This window comes from Athene noctua, chromosome 9 (genome assembly GCF_965140245.1).
Source record: "Athene noctua chromosome 9, bAthNoc1.hap1.1, whole genome shotgun sequence".
Classification (NCBI taxonomy): domain Eukaryota; kingdom Metazoa; phylum Chordata; class Aves; order Strigiformes; family Strigidae; genus Athene; species Athene noctua.
Window position 1 is genome coordinate 9205514 of NC_134045.1, and position 12972 is coordinate 9218485.

General features: G+C 39.8%; 1 long non-coding RNA gene across 1 annotated transcript in view; it reads right to left on the reverse strand.

Moving 5' to 3' along the window:
• The window catches only part of LOC141963812 (uncharacterized), an 82353-nt gene that overhangs the window by 24913 nt on the left and 44468 nt on the right, over positions 1 to 12972 (reverse strand). The gene's annotated exons all lie outside the window — the stretch shown is intronic.

Sequence of the window (12972 nt, forward strand, 5' to 3'; positions counted from 1 at the left end):
GGGCAGCAGTGCAGGCTAGGTCACCTCCTGGACAGGTGGGTTCTAGTCCCTACCCTAAGGGCTTTCCATGGATTTTCTAAAACAATTATTGCAGTTTTGGGGTGATTTCTGTGGCAGAACATATAGGGGCAAATTTTGCCTCTTTCACAGTTCCACATCTTGTTTCTAATTTCAGTGCCACCATTCACATTAATGTCAAATGCACAATGTTTTTGTTGCCTTCTTTTTTGCAATGGAAGTGATTTCTCTCTGTCAAAATCAATCATCATATCAGTTTTAATCAGATAAAGCTTTTGGCTTCTACTATCTAAATTGCCCTTCCCACAGTGCCTAAGACAAGCATCAGTACTCCATCACAAAATAAATGTGTTGATATTTGATAGCTCATTTGAACACGATGGTATTTACATCTTAGTTGGTTAGATTTTCATTTAACACAAGTTATGGGTTCACATTGAAAATAATAACAATACTTCTCTGTTCCTCTTGCCATTCATGTCTACTTTTGTTTCAGCCTAAAATAACACATTGCTGGAGGGTATTTTCTTAACACTGCCAAGCCTGAATGCAAGCCCTGTGGAAAATGTTTGTGTTGGGCTTGCCATGGTCCAGGCTAATAACAACGTGATGATGTATAGGTGAATTCCTGCTCCTCAAGTCCTCTGTGACATACGGATTAGGCCTGCCCTTATCTTCTAAGACATCTGGATGAGTGTCTGGGTTTTAATTTCACAATGAAATCACTGGGGACTAGAGTTATGTTATGTGCTTATGAACAAAGTGGAATATCCCTGGTAAGGGCAAGAGTGGATTACCTTAGATAACTCTACTTAAACCAGGGAACATTTGAGAATGTTGAAGAAAGGAAAGAGGTTCCACCAATAAAAACAAACACAGGATTAAATTTGTGTTCTGTGTACTAAACATTTTAAAGCTCCTGGAGGTTGAAATATGGCCACATGTAAATGGACTGATAAAGCTAAAGCAACTCTTGAAAGACCAGATCAGGCTTCCCAGGACAACTACCAGCACTAAATCCTAATGGCATGCATAAATCATTTGGAGACAGATTTATTCAGAAGATGCCACTTTAAAGTCAAAATACTCTGCTTTAATCACCAGAAATAGTATGTGCATGCTAACGTTTATAGAAAATGCTCTAGGGCAACATGAAATTAGTATCCTAAAATTCCTAAATACATGCTTTTTCTAAAATGAAGATTTTTATCTATTTATGCCTATAAAACTGTCAGGAAAAAAAAAAAAAAAAAAGAGAGACCTGCAAGAGCATAAAAGGGTCAGTCCTGCCTACTACAACACAGCCATGGACAATGTTAAAAACATCAAAGTTCATATAATATTCATGGTTGGGCTCTGAGTGTTACAGAGCTGAATAATCAGCTTGCCAGCCCCAAATCCTGTGATCCAGGACTACTGAAGCTTCCAAGCTTCACTGTAGCCCTGAGATTATTCCCTTTTTGCAGCCTTTATAGAAATCTCCTCCAAACTCTCAGCCTCTAGTAGGGCCATAATCACAAGGGTCCAAGCCTGCCTTGCTTACCTGTGGTCATGTTAAGGTATGTTTGGGTCTGGTCTGCAAGACAGCCCAGACTTGGCAGCTTGGAGACAGGCTTTTCCATTGCCCTTATTTAGCAACGCACAGGAGAAACAGGAGGCAACCAGACTGAAAGCTTGAAGGATCCACATTTATATTCCAGTACTGGCTGAAAAGTGTTCCCTGTCTGCTTCTGCATTTAAGTTGCAGAATTGGAATGTGGAAAAAATGAAGACACAAATAATGGCATCGATTGTAAAACTACCAAAATTCCATTTTGTTTAGCTTATTAACTACATGTCTTCTAATCTGTTTATTAAGTTAAAAACAATCCAAACATATCGAAAGCTTTTAGTAAACCACAGAGATTAATATATACTTATCAAGGTTTCAGTTAATACACTATTTTAGTTAATAAATATGCAACCAGCTATTCCATTTTAAATAAGTAACAATATAACCTGCAGAAGTTGTGGGGTTTTTTTCCCTTAAATATCGATAGGAAATACGGTAGGTTTCAATGAAAACCATGGAAAAACTTCTATTGACTTTGGTGGGATCAGGATTTCACCCAACCATTTTTATATTTCATCACTGCTATCAAATAAAACATTTTCCTCCTCCTTACTTATATAGTCTATTCACAGTTTCTCTGCCTAGGTAGGAAAATATTTTTAAAATTAAGTGTCTGTGCTGTTCCCATATAGACAAGTTGTTCTATTTTGGCTAATCCAGTCATGAAAAGAGCTAAATGAGGTGTTGAGCTTTCCTCTTGATCCTCAGTTTAACAAGAGTTTTAATCAGTAATAGATCTAACATACATGTGAGGCTTGAAAAGTATATCAGTTTATTTTCTGAGCGCTTCACGTGCTTACTTTGCTTAACAAGAAATCAAAACACAGATCCTGTCCTTATTGTTCATATGTTAGAAACAAAGAGGGAAGCTCCATGCAACTGAACTTGCTTTAAATTTGTGTGACTGCAGACTACAGACTGCAATATTTCAAGGGGAAAATGTTAACCTTGCCCTCAGTGGTACACCTGGGACACTGGCCCTGGAAAAATGAATGTAGGACAGAAGACATCATTATATGCCTTTCTTAAGCGTTATTCACAGCTGTTTCTTAACAAAGTAAAATGTCTAATATCCCACCAAAGAGCCTCAGGCCAGCCTTGTGAGCATAGATGCCCTGCTCAGCTGGAAAGCTGGTGGAGTTCTTCAGTATATGAAATTATATATCCCTCTGATCCACTTGAAAGACTAGAGAGATGGCTGAAATGTATTTTTCTTCTCATTTTGCATGGAGAGCCTACAGCTCTGGGCAAGGCAGACAACAGCCACTGAGCATTGTAGTCAATCTCATTGAAGTTATTGCCACTGCCAAGTGCCTGCTGCACTCTTCCAGCAGCAGTTACACCTCTGTACTGCAAGGTGGAAGAGGGTGCTCTCAGCATCCCAACTTTACGGACCCAACCCCTTAGCTTAAACCACTGGTAAAATGTTGGAGTAGTCTTTCCAGTTGTGCCATAAGGGCAAACAGCTGGGTGGTGACTGTGTCTCCAAATTGTGTATTTATCACTGGGAGCTGTTGCCAAACAAAAACTGAGTCAGAGCCCTAAAATCAGATCAGAGGTTTTAGTGTGTGGGTAGGAGTCAGGTCAAGTGCCTAAAGAGTCTGGGCTTAACCTCACACCTTCTAGAAGACAGTAGGTTGGTGAGAAGGAGTTTCTTCTTCTTTGAGAAGATAACAGGCATGCCTGGGGATGGATGCAAAGCTCCAGGTTGCCAGAGAAAAGCAGGAAAGCTTCCAAGACCAAGCAGATTTTTGTCTTCCGCCTCCAACAACCATGGGTAGTCTCAGAAAATTTGCTTTCAGTGTTCGAATAAAGGCACCGGCATTGATAGCAGCAGTGGTACTCCACCCACCAGACAGATTCAGTCTCAGCTTTCCTCCACAAGTGTGTGTGGGCCCACCCCAACTACACATCTCTCCTGTTGTTCTGCGGTAGCCTGGCATGTTCAGTCTTGCCAATGCATGTACGCCTAGAAGGGCCAACCTTGAAATTGTTTGTTCAGGCACATGGTTACACATAAGTAATGAGCTGCTAGCATCCTAGCCTGTTAGACAATATGCTGACAATGTCATAACATTATTTCATCCTTCTTAAAAGATAAGACCCAGCCTGTTCTAACCTGCTCAGGTCATTATCTTGTTACCACAAGATCCCCTGTCACTAACCAGTTTAGCGTATGTAAAGTTATAATTTGCACTAAAATGAATTATGTATTGTTTACAGTTTACCATTAAATTACAACGAACAAAAACAAGCATCTAGGGTGACTCTTTCGAAGTCTTCCAGATGAATTTAAATGTACACAGAAACAAAAGTCTTGATGCAATAGCATTAGAAGTAGGCTGGAGCTGGGTTGGCTAATTTTCACACTAACTTAAAAGCAAGCAGGAAAACAGTGAAGATTTTTATACGGGCCATCAAAAAGTCTGACTGCAAGTGGTTCCAATTTGCTTTAGTAATTAAATCAAAAGGACTTTAAGGGTTTTTCACCCAGGTCATTTACTAGTTTGGAATTTTACTGCTTGCTTTGCAAAGAAAACAAACTGGAATGAGTCACTAGTGAGTATAGAGCGGATGAACACTGCTAAACAAACCAAACAGTGAGCTCAAGTGGATATAGAAAACACAAGCCAGAATTCTAAATATGGATCTAAGAATAGTGTAAAAGGATTAGACATCTTTGTCACATGAAGAGCAAACCTGCATGCCAGCATGCCTCTCCAGTGCAAGCAGCCACTGATCAAAGTAACATCTACCAGTTTGTAAATATGCTAATCTTCATGTTTACACAAAAGTGTCAGCACTTGCTTTACATCACAAAGAGCCTCATACAGTTGAAGATTAATTACTTCCAACACTGAGATGGTGTGTAAATACTGGTTTCACCAGAACCCTACCTTTTGCTGTATTTGCACAGCTCAGCAGAGGTGTATGTTGCTAAAACGGATAATTCAGGGACACTTAAAACGTGTCAAATATCACCAGCTTTTTACAGATAGATAGACTTTTGACAGCTTTTTTTTTTTTTGGTGATTATGTGGAGGCAGGGATTAGGTAGGTTTAGGCTCCATGTTGTAAATGCTGGATGGAAAAATATTTTGCCTTTTTGCACGAATTTTAACTCTGAATAGCACTATCTCCCCTAAACCTGATTTTCAGCTTTTACACTTCCATGTGATTACAAAACATTAAGAGCTATTTTTTCCATTCACTGGGTTAATATCGCTTTCCTGCATTGTGATGGCTTAGAACCACCTCACAGTCTCTGGGGCTCTCAGCAGCTTCCCTATCTGCTTGCTGAATGCCTGTTCTAACTTCTGTTTAGAGACACACGAGCACAGCATTTTGTAGTAGTGAGTTTCAGGAACCTTCAGCTGTGTTATAAAACAAGGAGAATGGTTGAGCATTGAGACTGAGAGATCAGTACTTACTGTTGCATTATTGCAACAGGGAACAACAATAAGAAGATGAAGCCAAGGTAAGACTGGATTTCCAAGGTTCAGATGCTTAAGTCATGGCTTGCAATAGCTCTTTAAAGGATATTTTACATTTTCATTTCCATTACTGTGTACTCCCTGCAAAAAAACATGGTGGCAGTTCTAAAGGGTCACCAGCAATAATTAAAACAAAAAAAAAGTGATTGCTTTCAAGTGGGAATTCTCCCCTCACCTCTCCCTCTCTGTTAGTGCTCAGCACAATGCTTGCCACAAGAATATCACCACTTGCCAATAAATACTATTACATTTATTTCTTATACTAAGCTAAGAAAAAAAATGGGATGTGGGATGTTGGCAAATGCTAGCATTACAAGACTGCCAGAGTAAACAAGAGTGAATAGATGAGGATAATTGGGGGATTTAAAGAAAAGAAAATCAAAGGCAATATTTAGAAAGTGAGAAAGAAATGGCTTCCATGTGAAACACCAAACTGGAGTAGAAATACTTCCATATTAAATATTCAACTCTTGCGTGGCACAAGAGTACTTGCTGTCCAAGTCATCCAGTCTTGCTGTGCATGCAACAAGATGGCATGGGCACCAGAAGGTGCTCTCAAAGCAAGGGGGCAGACAGCAGCCAGGCAAGATAGACAAGGTGACACATGGTCTGCTCTGTCTCCAGTCCCTGTCCCCATGAAGGCAGCTTTGAGCCAGCAGACCCCAGCCCAGGTGGCTGCAGGGGCAGCAAGGGCTGCGGGCAGCGCCGTGCCAGTTTGGTGCAGATGGCAGCAACAATGTGTGGAGCTGAGACCAAGGCTGGTGTGGTTAAATCAACATGCTTCATCTCAGGTTTGCATAGGGAAACAAAATCATCAGATTAATTACTAATTACAGTGGATTGCTCGTAAGTAGGTTCATAGCAATAATACTAATAAAAATACTAAAAGAAGCATTATTAGCATAGTTAATTATATGACCATTGGCAAGATTATTGGTGGAGATACAAAATGCTGTTAAACAAGAAAGATATGTTTGACATTGCTTAAGAGAAGCTTCGTTATTACTTCATATCTTTTTGGATTTTTCTAATCATTTCATCTGTGTTCCAAAAGTGCAAAAAAATAGTAATTATCTCTGTTTGATCTTTGACTAACAATTGTTTATGAATCTAATTGAACAATAGTGTTTCTAAAATGTAAAACCGAGTAATCTTTATCAGCATTAAACCTTCAGCCGCACTGGACTGGGTTATGGGAATCTGTCATGTGATGAAAGCAGACAATAGTAATTTATTGGTTTAGTCATAATCCTTTCAGTAGTCCAGATTGCTGTTGCAAATTTGTTAAAAATCTGCTACCATTCACGGAGCAACAGTCCAACACCTGAAGCAATAACATGGGTGGGGAATGTAAAGGAACACTCGGATATTCATGTGTGGCATGAGTTATACAAGGCCACAGAAAAGGAGCTGAGAACAATGTTGCACAAACCAGAGGGAGATTCCTGTTCTCCCACAGCGTATATGCAATTTAATCTCCAAATAGAGATTCAGTTTAGCTTTTGAAATGCTTCAAAAGTATGAATAAGAGTTATTCACTCAGTAGTTACTTCTTATCCTTTACAGAGTGGCCATGTGCTCCTGTGGAGGACCTACTGCAAAGAGACATCATCTACATAAAACCACACTCCCATTTGAAGAGTATTTACATTAATACACACTATTTTCTCTTTAGTTTTTCTTTAGTTTGTGCACTTGGCAATACATAGCTTGCTGTTCAGTCAGCCAGTTGGCCCATTGTTTAACATGGCAACTTCAAGAGTAAATATTAATATTTTTAATCATCTAGTTTGGCAAAGGAACTGAGAAGCAGCTGGTGTATGTACAGCTACCTTTATTTCATGTTCTGAAATAGGCTGGACTTGACTTTCCCCTTTTAAAAATGTTCTAGAAGTCAAAGCCCTGTTGGAGCCTAACTTTGGTGACAGATACAATTACAGACTCTCATTGAAAGGGAGACAGAATTGTGACCAAGTGATATAAATCTGTCTTCTGAGCAACACTCAGAAAACAAACAATCCTCCCAAGCACTTCAAGGAAACACAGCACAGTACAAATGGTTGTATTTGCACATTTTCCCCACAACTTTATATTTTGGTTATGTTCTGATCACTTAATGCTAGTCATCACATTTTATGAACCTCGCCCATGAAAACTAACATGCAACCTGAAATTTAGGACTCCTGACCCTTAACACAAAATGGCCATAGGTGTTCCCACAGCTGTTAAATAAACCTATGTTTATAGAGTCATAAATGTAGTGCAGGTGAAGTTTCCAGTGATGTAATAACAACTTCCATTGCTGAGCAGTTTGTCATTTATACAGCAGTGTACCATCACTGGTGAATATTGTTTTACAATAACAGCACAGGTTCCTTGAATTAAATCACTCTTTCTTCATTTATGAGTCATTCGACCTTTAACCTTCCAGAGGAAGATCAAACCACTTCTGAAGGCCCCACTCTTTTAACCGAGGAGCAGAACAGTTGGTTAGATAACTAAGGAGGTTGGTATGTGCCCCCAGGGTTTCACAAACAACTGTCCTAGATCTTTTATAAGATAATCTTAACATAATCATGTAGCCACAAATTGTCGTGTAAATTCCCAATTAAAAACACCGAATAGGAGCTGTAAATCATGACACAACTGCCACCTTTTCAGGACTGAAATACAGTTTAAAAAGCAGTAGAGAAGCTCTTGTTTGTGCTTGTTCCAGCACTCAACAAGCCAACAGCAAAACAGTCCATTTGATTTACAAGTGAGTGACAAAGCAACAGGACAACTGAAACCACTCTAAATTTAACCTAAGCAGCAACAGAGAGCACAGAACTTACAAAACTTCTCCGTCCTCCATTTAGGGCTATGCTTGTAAAAATGAGCATTTGTGTTGGCATGGTTCCACACCCTCTGCTTGTCCCTGTTTGCATTAAATGGTAGCACACTCCTGTTGGAAAGATTGATGGCAATTTGGGGGGTGGGAGGAGATTTGGGGTTTTAAAATGGCAGCTTAATTACAATACAAAACATTAGACAAATAAAGAGACATTAAAGCCCTTGATTCATGGCTGATTGACTTCTTTCCATGAACTTTAGCAAAGTTTGGATGAGACCTGAACTGAAGACATTATCCCAAGACTGAGCATGGAGGGAAACACCCCATCTGCCACAGCGCTTTGGCAATGATCTAGCTGAGCTGCCAGTAACGACTCATGGTGGGTGCAACATGTTCATCAGGACATGGATTTCCAGCCTGGCTCGTGGTACCATAGGTGCCTTGATCTGAGACATCTGCTCTGCTCCTGCCATCATCAAAAACCAATCTCTCTTTACTTTGCAAAGATCATTCTGTAGCCTAAATTATTTCAGGATCGGACTTTAGTAGTAGTAAGCATTTTGGTTGCTTTCTCTTCACATGCACACTCACTTGCAGATGCACGCAAACACACCCCACCCTGTAACATCCTTCCCCACTCTGGCAGTCAGAGACATGATCAGAATGGGTTTTATAGGTTGTGTTGGGGTTGTTTATAACAATCTCAACAATTAATTAAAAAACTTTTAAAGCATTCTGCAGATGTCTCACTCAGTTGCTGTCAACAAGCAGTCAACAAATGCAGATCAAGTTTTTCTCCTCCTACTTCACACTTTCCATATTTCCCAACACTTGCCAGAATGTTGTGGTGACAGATGCACACAATAGATGCTTTATTAAACATGTCCTTGATATCTGCATAATCTCCTTTAATATATATCATTAACTTGGGCCAGTCCCATGTTATTGCTTCCCCAACACTGCTAGCACATCATGATCTGGAAGGAGCTATTTATTGCTCCAAGAATGTGATTCTCTTGCCCAACCAGTCAGGCCTCAAAATTTTACTTACTCATCCATTTTAGCTTCTGTTCCCTCCAGTACCTAATACAGAAACGACTAAAATGAGAACTTGCAGCCACCGTCTTGCAATGTAACATTCCTCCAAAAATTTCTCCACACTGCTAGTATCTGGGCACCTGCAAATCCAAAGTTATGCAAATATATTATAGTCATTGATCAAATCCCTCCTCTAATCAAACTTTTCAAGTTCAAAATACAGTCATTCATGCTTATGAGGTGTACAGGATTTGAATCCTCTGAAGAGAATCTCAGGTATCTCAGGGCAGAAGACTGACAGAATTGTAAAGGGGACAGCTTCCTCTGTGTTATCTGGTAAAAATTTGCATTTGGAACACATGATAGAAACAAATTGCACTGACAGGAATGTGGAGAAGTCAGTAAGAAGAGGTATATGCTGAAGAAACAGCATGTTGAAGCAATAAGCAAGGCAGACTCTCAGCCTGGGTAACCTGCACTGAAGTAGAGCTCAGGGAGCCAGAGCTATTTCCCCTACCCCAGATTTACTGAGTCAGCCCTGGCACCAATATGCCCTAAGCAAATAGCATGAGATGGGGCGGCCTGCAGTGAGGAAATGCTTGGATGTCTATCTAGGGTCCACATCTCACAAAGGAAAAGCAAACCTGGCTAAAGGCTCCCTTGCTGTGACGCAGCAAGAGTTTGTGGTCCCTCAAAGCCAGTTGGAATGATCTGACTCCCAAGTCATGAAGCTGCCCTGATAACCTACTGCTGTGCCGTGCTCAACGGGGCACCACTGTGCTGGCCATGAAGGCAAGCCTGAGGCTGAACTCATCAGAAATGCCCTTGTGTGCAGCACGGCCTGCTCCAGCACACTGCTCGGAGCCATCCCCCTCCCAGAGCACCCCAACATATCACTGTACCACAACAACATCTCCTTCACTCTCCCAGGCATGGAGCACATTTCATGTTAGCAAAATAGCCTCTTTCTTTATCTCAATACCTCTGAGTTTCTCCCCTCACCTTTTTTTTTTTTTTTTTTTTAAATCATTTTGTCTTTATGAGGACAGCCTGTCAACTTATCAGAGGACAATACCAACAGCCTCTCATTTCTTCTCTGGCTTCCCACCATGGCAACAGAGATCCTGTGGGAACAATGGCAACACCTCACACTATCTGGCACGTTTGCCCAGTATGGTACTATGGCCAAATGCACCAACATTCCCAATTTTTTTTCTGCATAAATACCTCTCACAAGGCTCTTGTCATCCTTCCTTTTGGATAAATCTACTCAGATTTGGACATTTTCTATATACTTCTTAAGAGTGGCTGTTTCAGGAGTCACTACAGATCCATACCCTGTGCTCCTTAGCAGTATCTGAAGGCTATGGGGACAGCTGCACAAAGTATAGTATCTAGCCTGCTTCATTTGTAAATCACTTTTCAGATTGCCAGAGATTTAATCCTCACACCATGCCAACAGAGTATTCTGCTTTAGGCCACAGGGAACATCTAGAATCATGCTAGTAAGGGTTGATGGAAGACACCTAAAATACAAGCATTATTAGTCTGAACTACATAGATATTTATGCAGGCTCTGCAAGCCTTTCCCAAAATTCAGAGATCAGTCCGGTGTAACCTATGAAGACTGCTCTGGGACCAATTTCATTTTTGATTGTTCATAAGCCCCGAGTAGAAGCCTAGAAGCTTTGCTCCTAGGACTTTAAATTTGCTACAGACTGTAGGTATGTTTGTTCTACAGAAACAGAAACCAGGACACACAGGTTGTGTCCTCCCAGAGGGAGGCAATCAGATACAGCCCCTTCCTTTTTTTTTTTGGCAAGTGCCACAACAGCCTCTACTGCTCCCCGGACAGTCCTGCATGAAGGCAATTCATCTTGCAAGCAAAGGCCAGCAAGTTCACCGACCTATCCAACAGGCATGCTACAGGAACCCTGAAATATGTACAGACAACAGCCTTTTTAATGTTGGATAAATGCACGTGCCCCTGTTTGGGATTTCTCACCCATTGCATTCTTAGGCCAAATTTAATGGATTACCCTTTGCCCACCTTTGTTGGGCTTTAAATCCATATATCCTGTATCACTGTAGCAGTCCACTGTAAATCTGATTTTTTCCCCTGGCAATCTCTGCTAAAATCATGACAGAACTTACACAAACATAAAATGGAGGCATGAGGAGCAATTTTCTCTTTTGCTTTGAACAAAGCTACCAGCATTCGTGATAGAGACAAAGCAACCAGATTCAGCGGCCAACTAAAAATGGCCAAGAAGGAGATAAAACATTACCCATCCTGAGTTCCACTGATATATATATATTTTTAAACCTTCCGCTGTTATTAAGACTTCTGTACTAGACTGGCAATATTCAGGACCTGATTTACATTTATTATGGAGATGAACTCTACTGAAAACAAGCACTGCAGGAGTGTATTGCTCTTTAGCTTTTGGGGTATTGATAAGCCATTGTCATTGTGAAATCTATCCAACTGCTCATGAAACTCTGGCAAACTGAAACTAGATCCTTTTGCTCAGGCCCCATAACACAGAACTTTGTGCCAGATGACTGTATTTCTTGCATGCGTAAAATTCGCTTCAATCAGTTGACAGAAGGTTTGGGGTTTTCCAAATGTTGTGAACCTGGTTGAGATTATGGAAATCCTCAACTATAGGCGTGTTAGGTTACTGTTCTTTTAAAGCATGCTTCCTCTGACAACAAAATGTAATTAAGGAGGCCATCGCTGTCATGTTACGGTCTCTTTTTAGAAGGTCTGGAAGAATGCAAAAAGAGCATAGCAAAAGCTGTTTAACCTTCTTAGAAATAAATGTCCCTAACATTTTTACATCTTCTCTTTGGTCCATATTGGTCACAATGATGAAACAATTTAAAGGAGAAAAGGTCATGGCAAAGCAGTGAACTTTATATGCTCTTCAGTGCAATAGAAGTTTCTTAATGTATTAGCATGGGAAAGGCATGTCTAGCAATATGAGAGAAGAGGATGGATTTCAGATTCTCAGTAGGTAGTTCAGAGAAGAAAGGGTTTGGGTATCTGTGTGAATCAAACACCAAAAAAATTAAACACTTGCAATTTTTCCATCTTATCTATTTTCAGCAAAAGGAAGAAAAACTAGATTCAAATCTTCCATCCAATATTCAACACACATGCAGTATCATGGAAAACCAGTTATCTCACTTCCAATGCATGTGTTGTACTGAGGGTAGGTTCAAAAATTGGCGTGACTAAAATTTGTGCCAGCACTTACAGGCAAAAAAAGACAAATTGGAGTCAGGAAGATTATTTTAGGCTCTATCTTGAAAATTAAAATTATACCTATTTTTTTATCATATGTATTTGCTGTTTTGTTATATGCAGCCAGGGAAATCAGAAAATTTTTTAAATCATCTCCAAGTTGTTCAGAAAGCACTGCTTGCTAGAAAATTCACCTTTTCTTTCTCATTCTCGTGCTGACAACACAAACATAACTCCTAATAACACAAATGTCAAACCTTTCAAATCTTTTTTTCTATTAAAGCCAAAGATTCTGCAGAAAATTTAAAACAAATAGGAACTAAAATCCACACATTCCTTGTTAATTTCTAAAATTATTTTTCTTGTAAAAGTGACTGGGGTTAATTATCTTCCTAAGACAATAATTTTTCCTCCCTTATTTTAGAAAGGGCACTGGGGATGAGAGCGATTTTATTTTTATATATTATTTCCCAGAGTACGTTGTCCTCAAAATCTCCACATAAATCCTTTTTAAAGCTTACTCTGGTTTTCGCTATTCTGGAGGTTCACTTTTTTATGGATTTCTGGCCAGCGTCAAAAGAATATTTTTTTGTCCAAGCACCATATTTTACAAAGATTTTTAAAGGATATTTGCATTAGGTCTCACAAGTATTCACAATGTCAAATGGTTCTAAAAATTGCAGACAAGAAAGAAATATATTGTACCTTGTCACCAAACAAAATCACT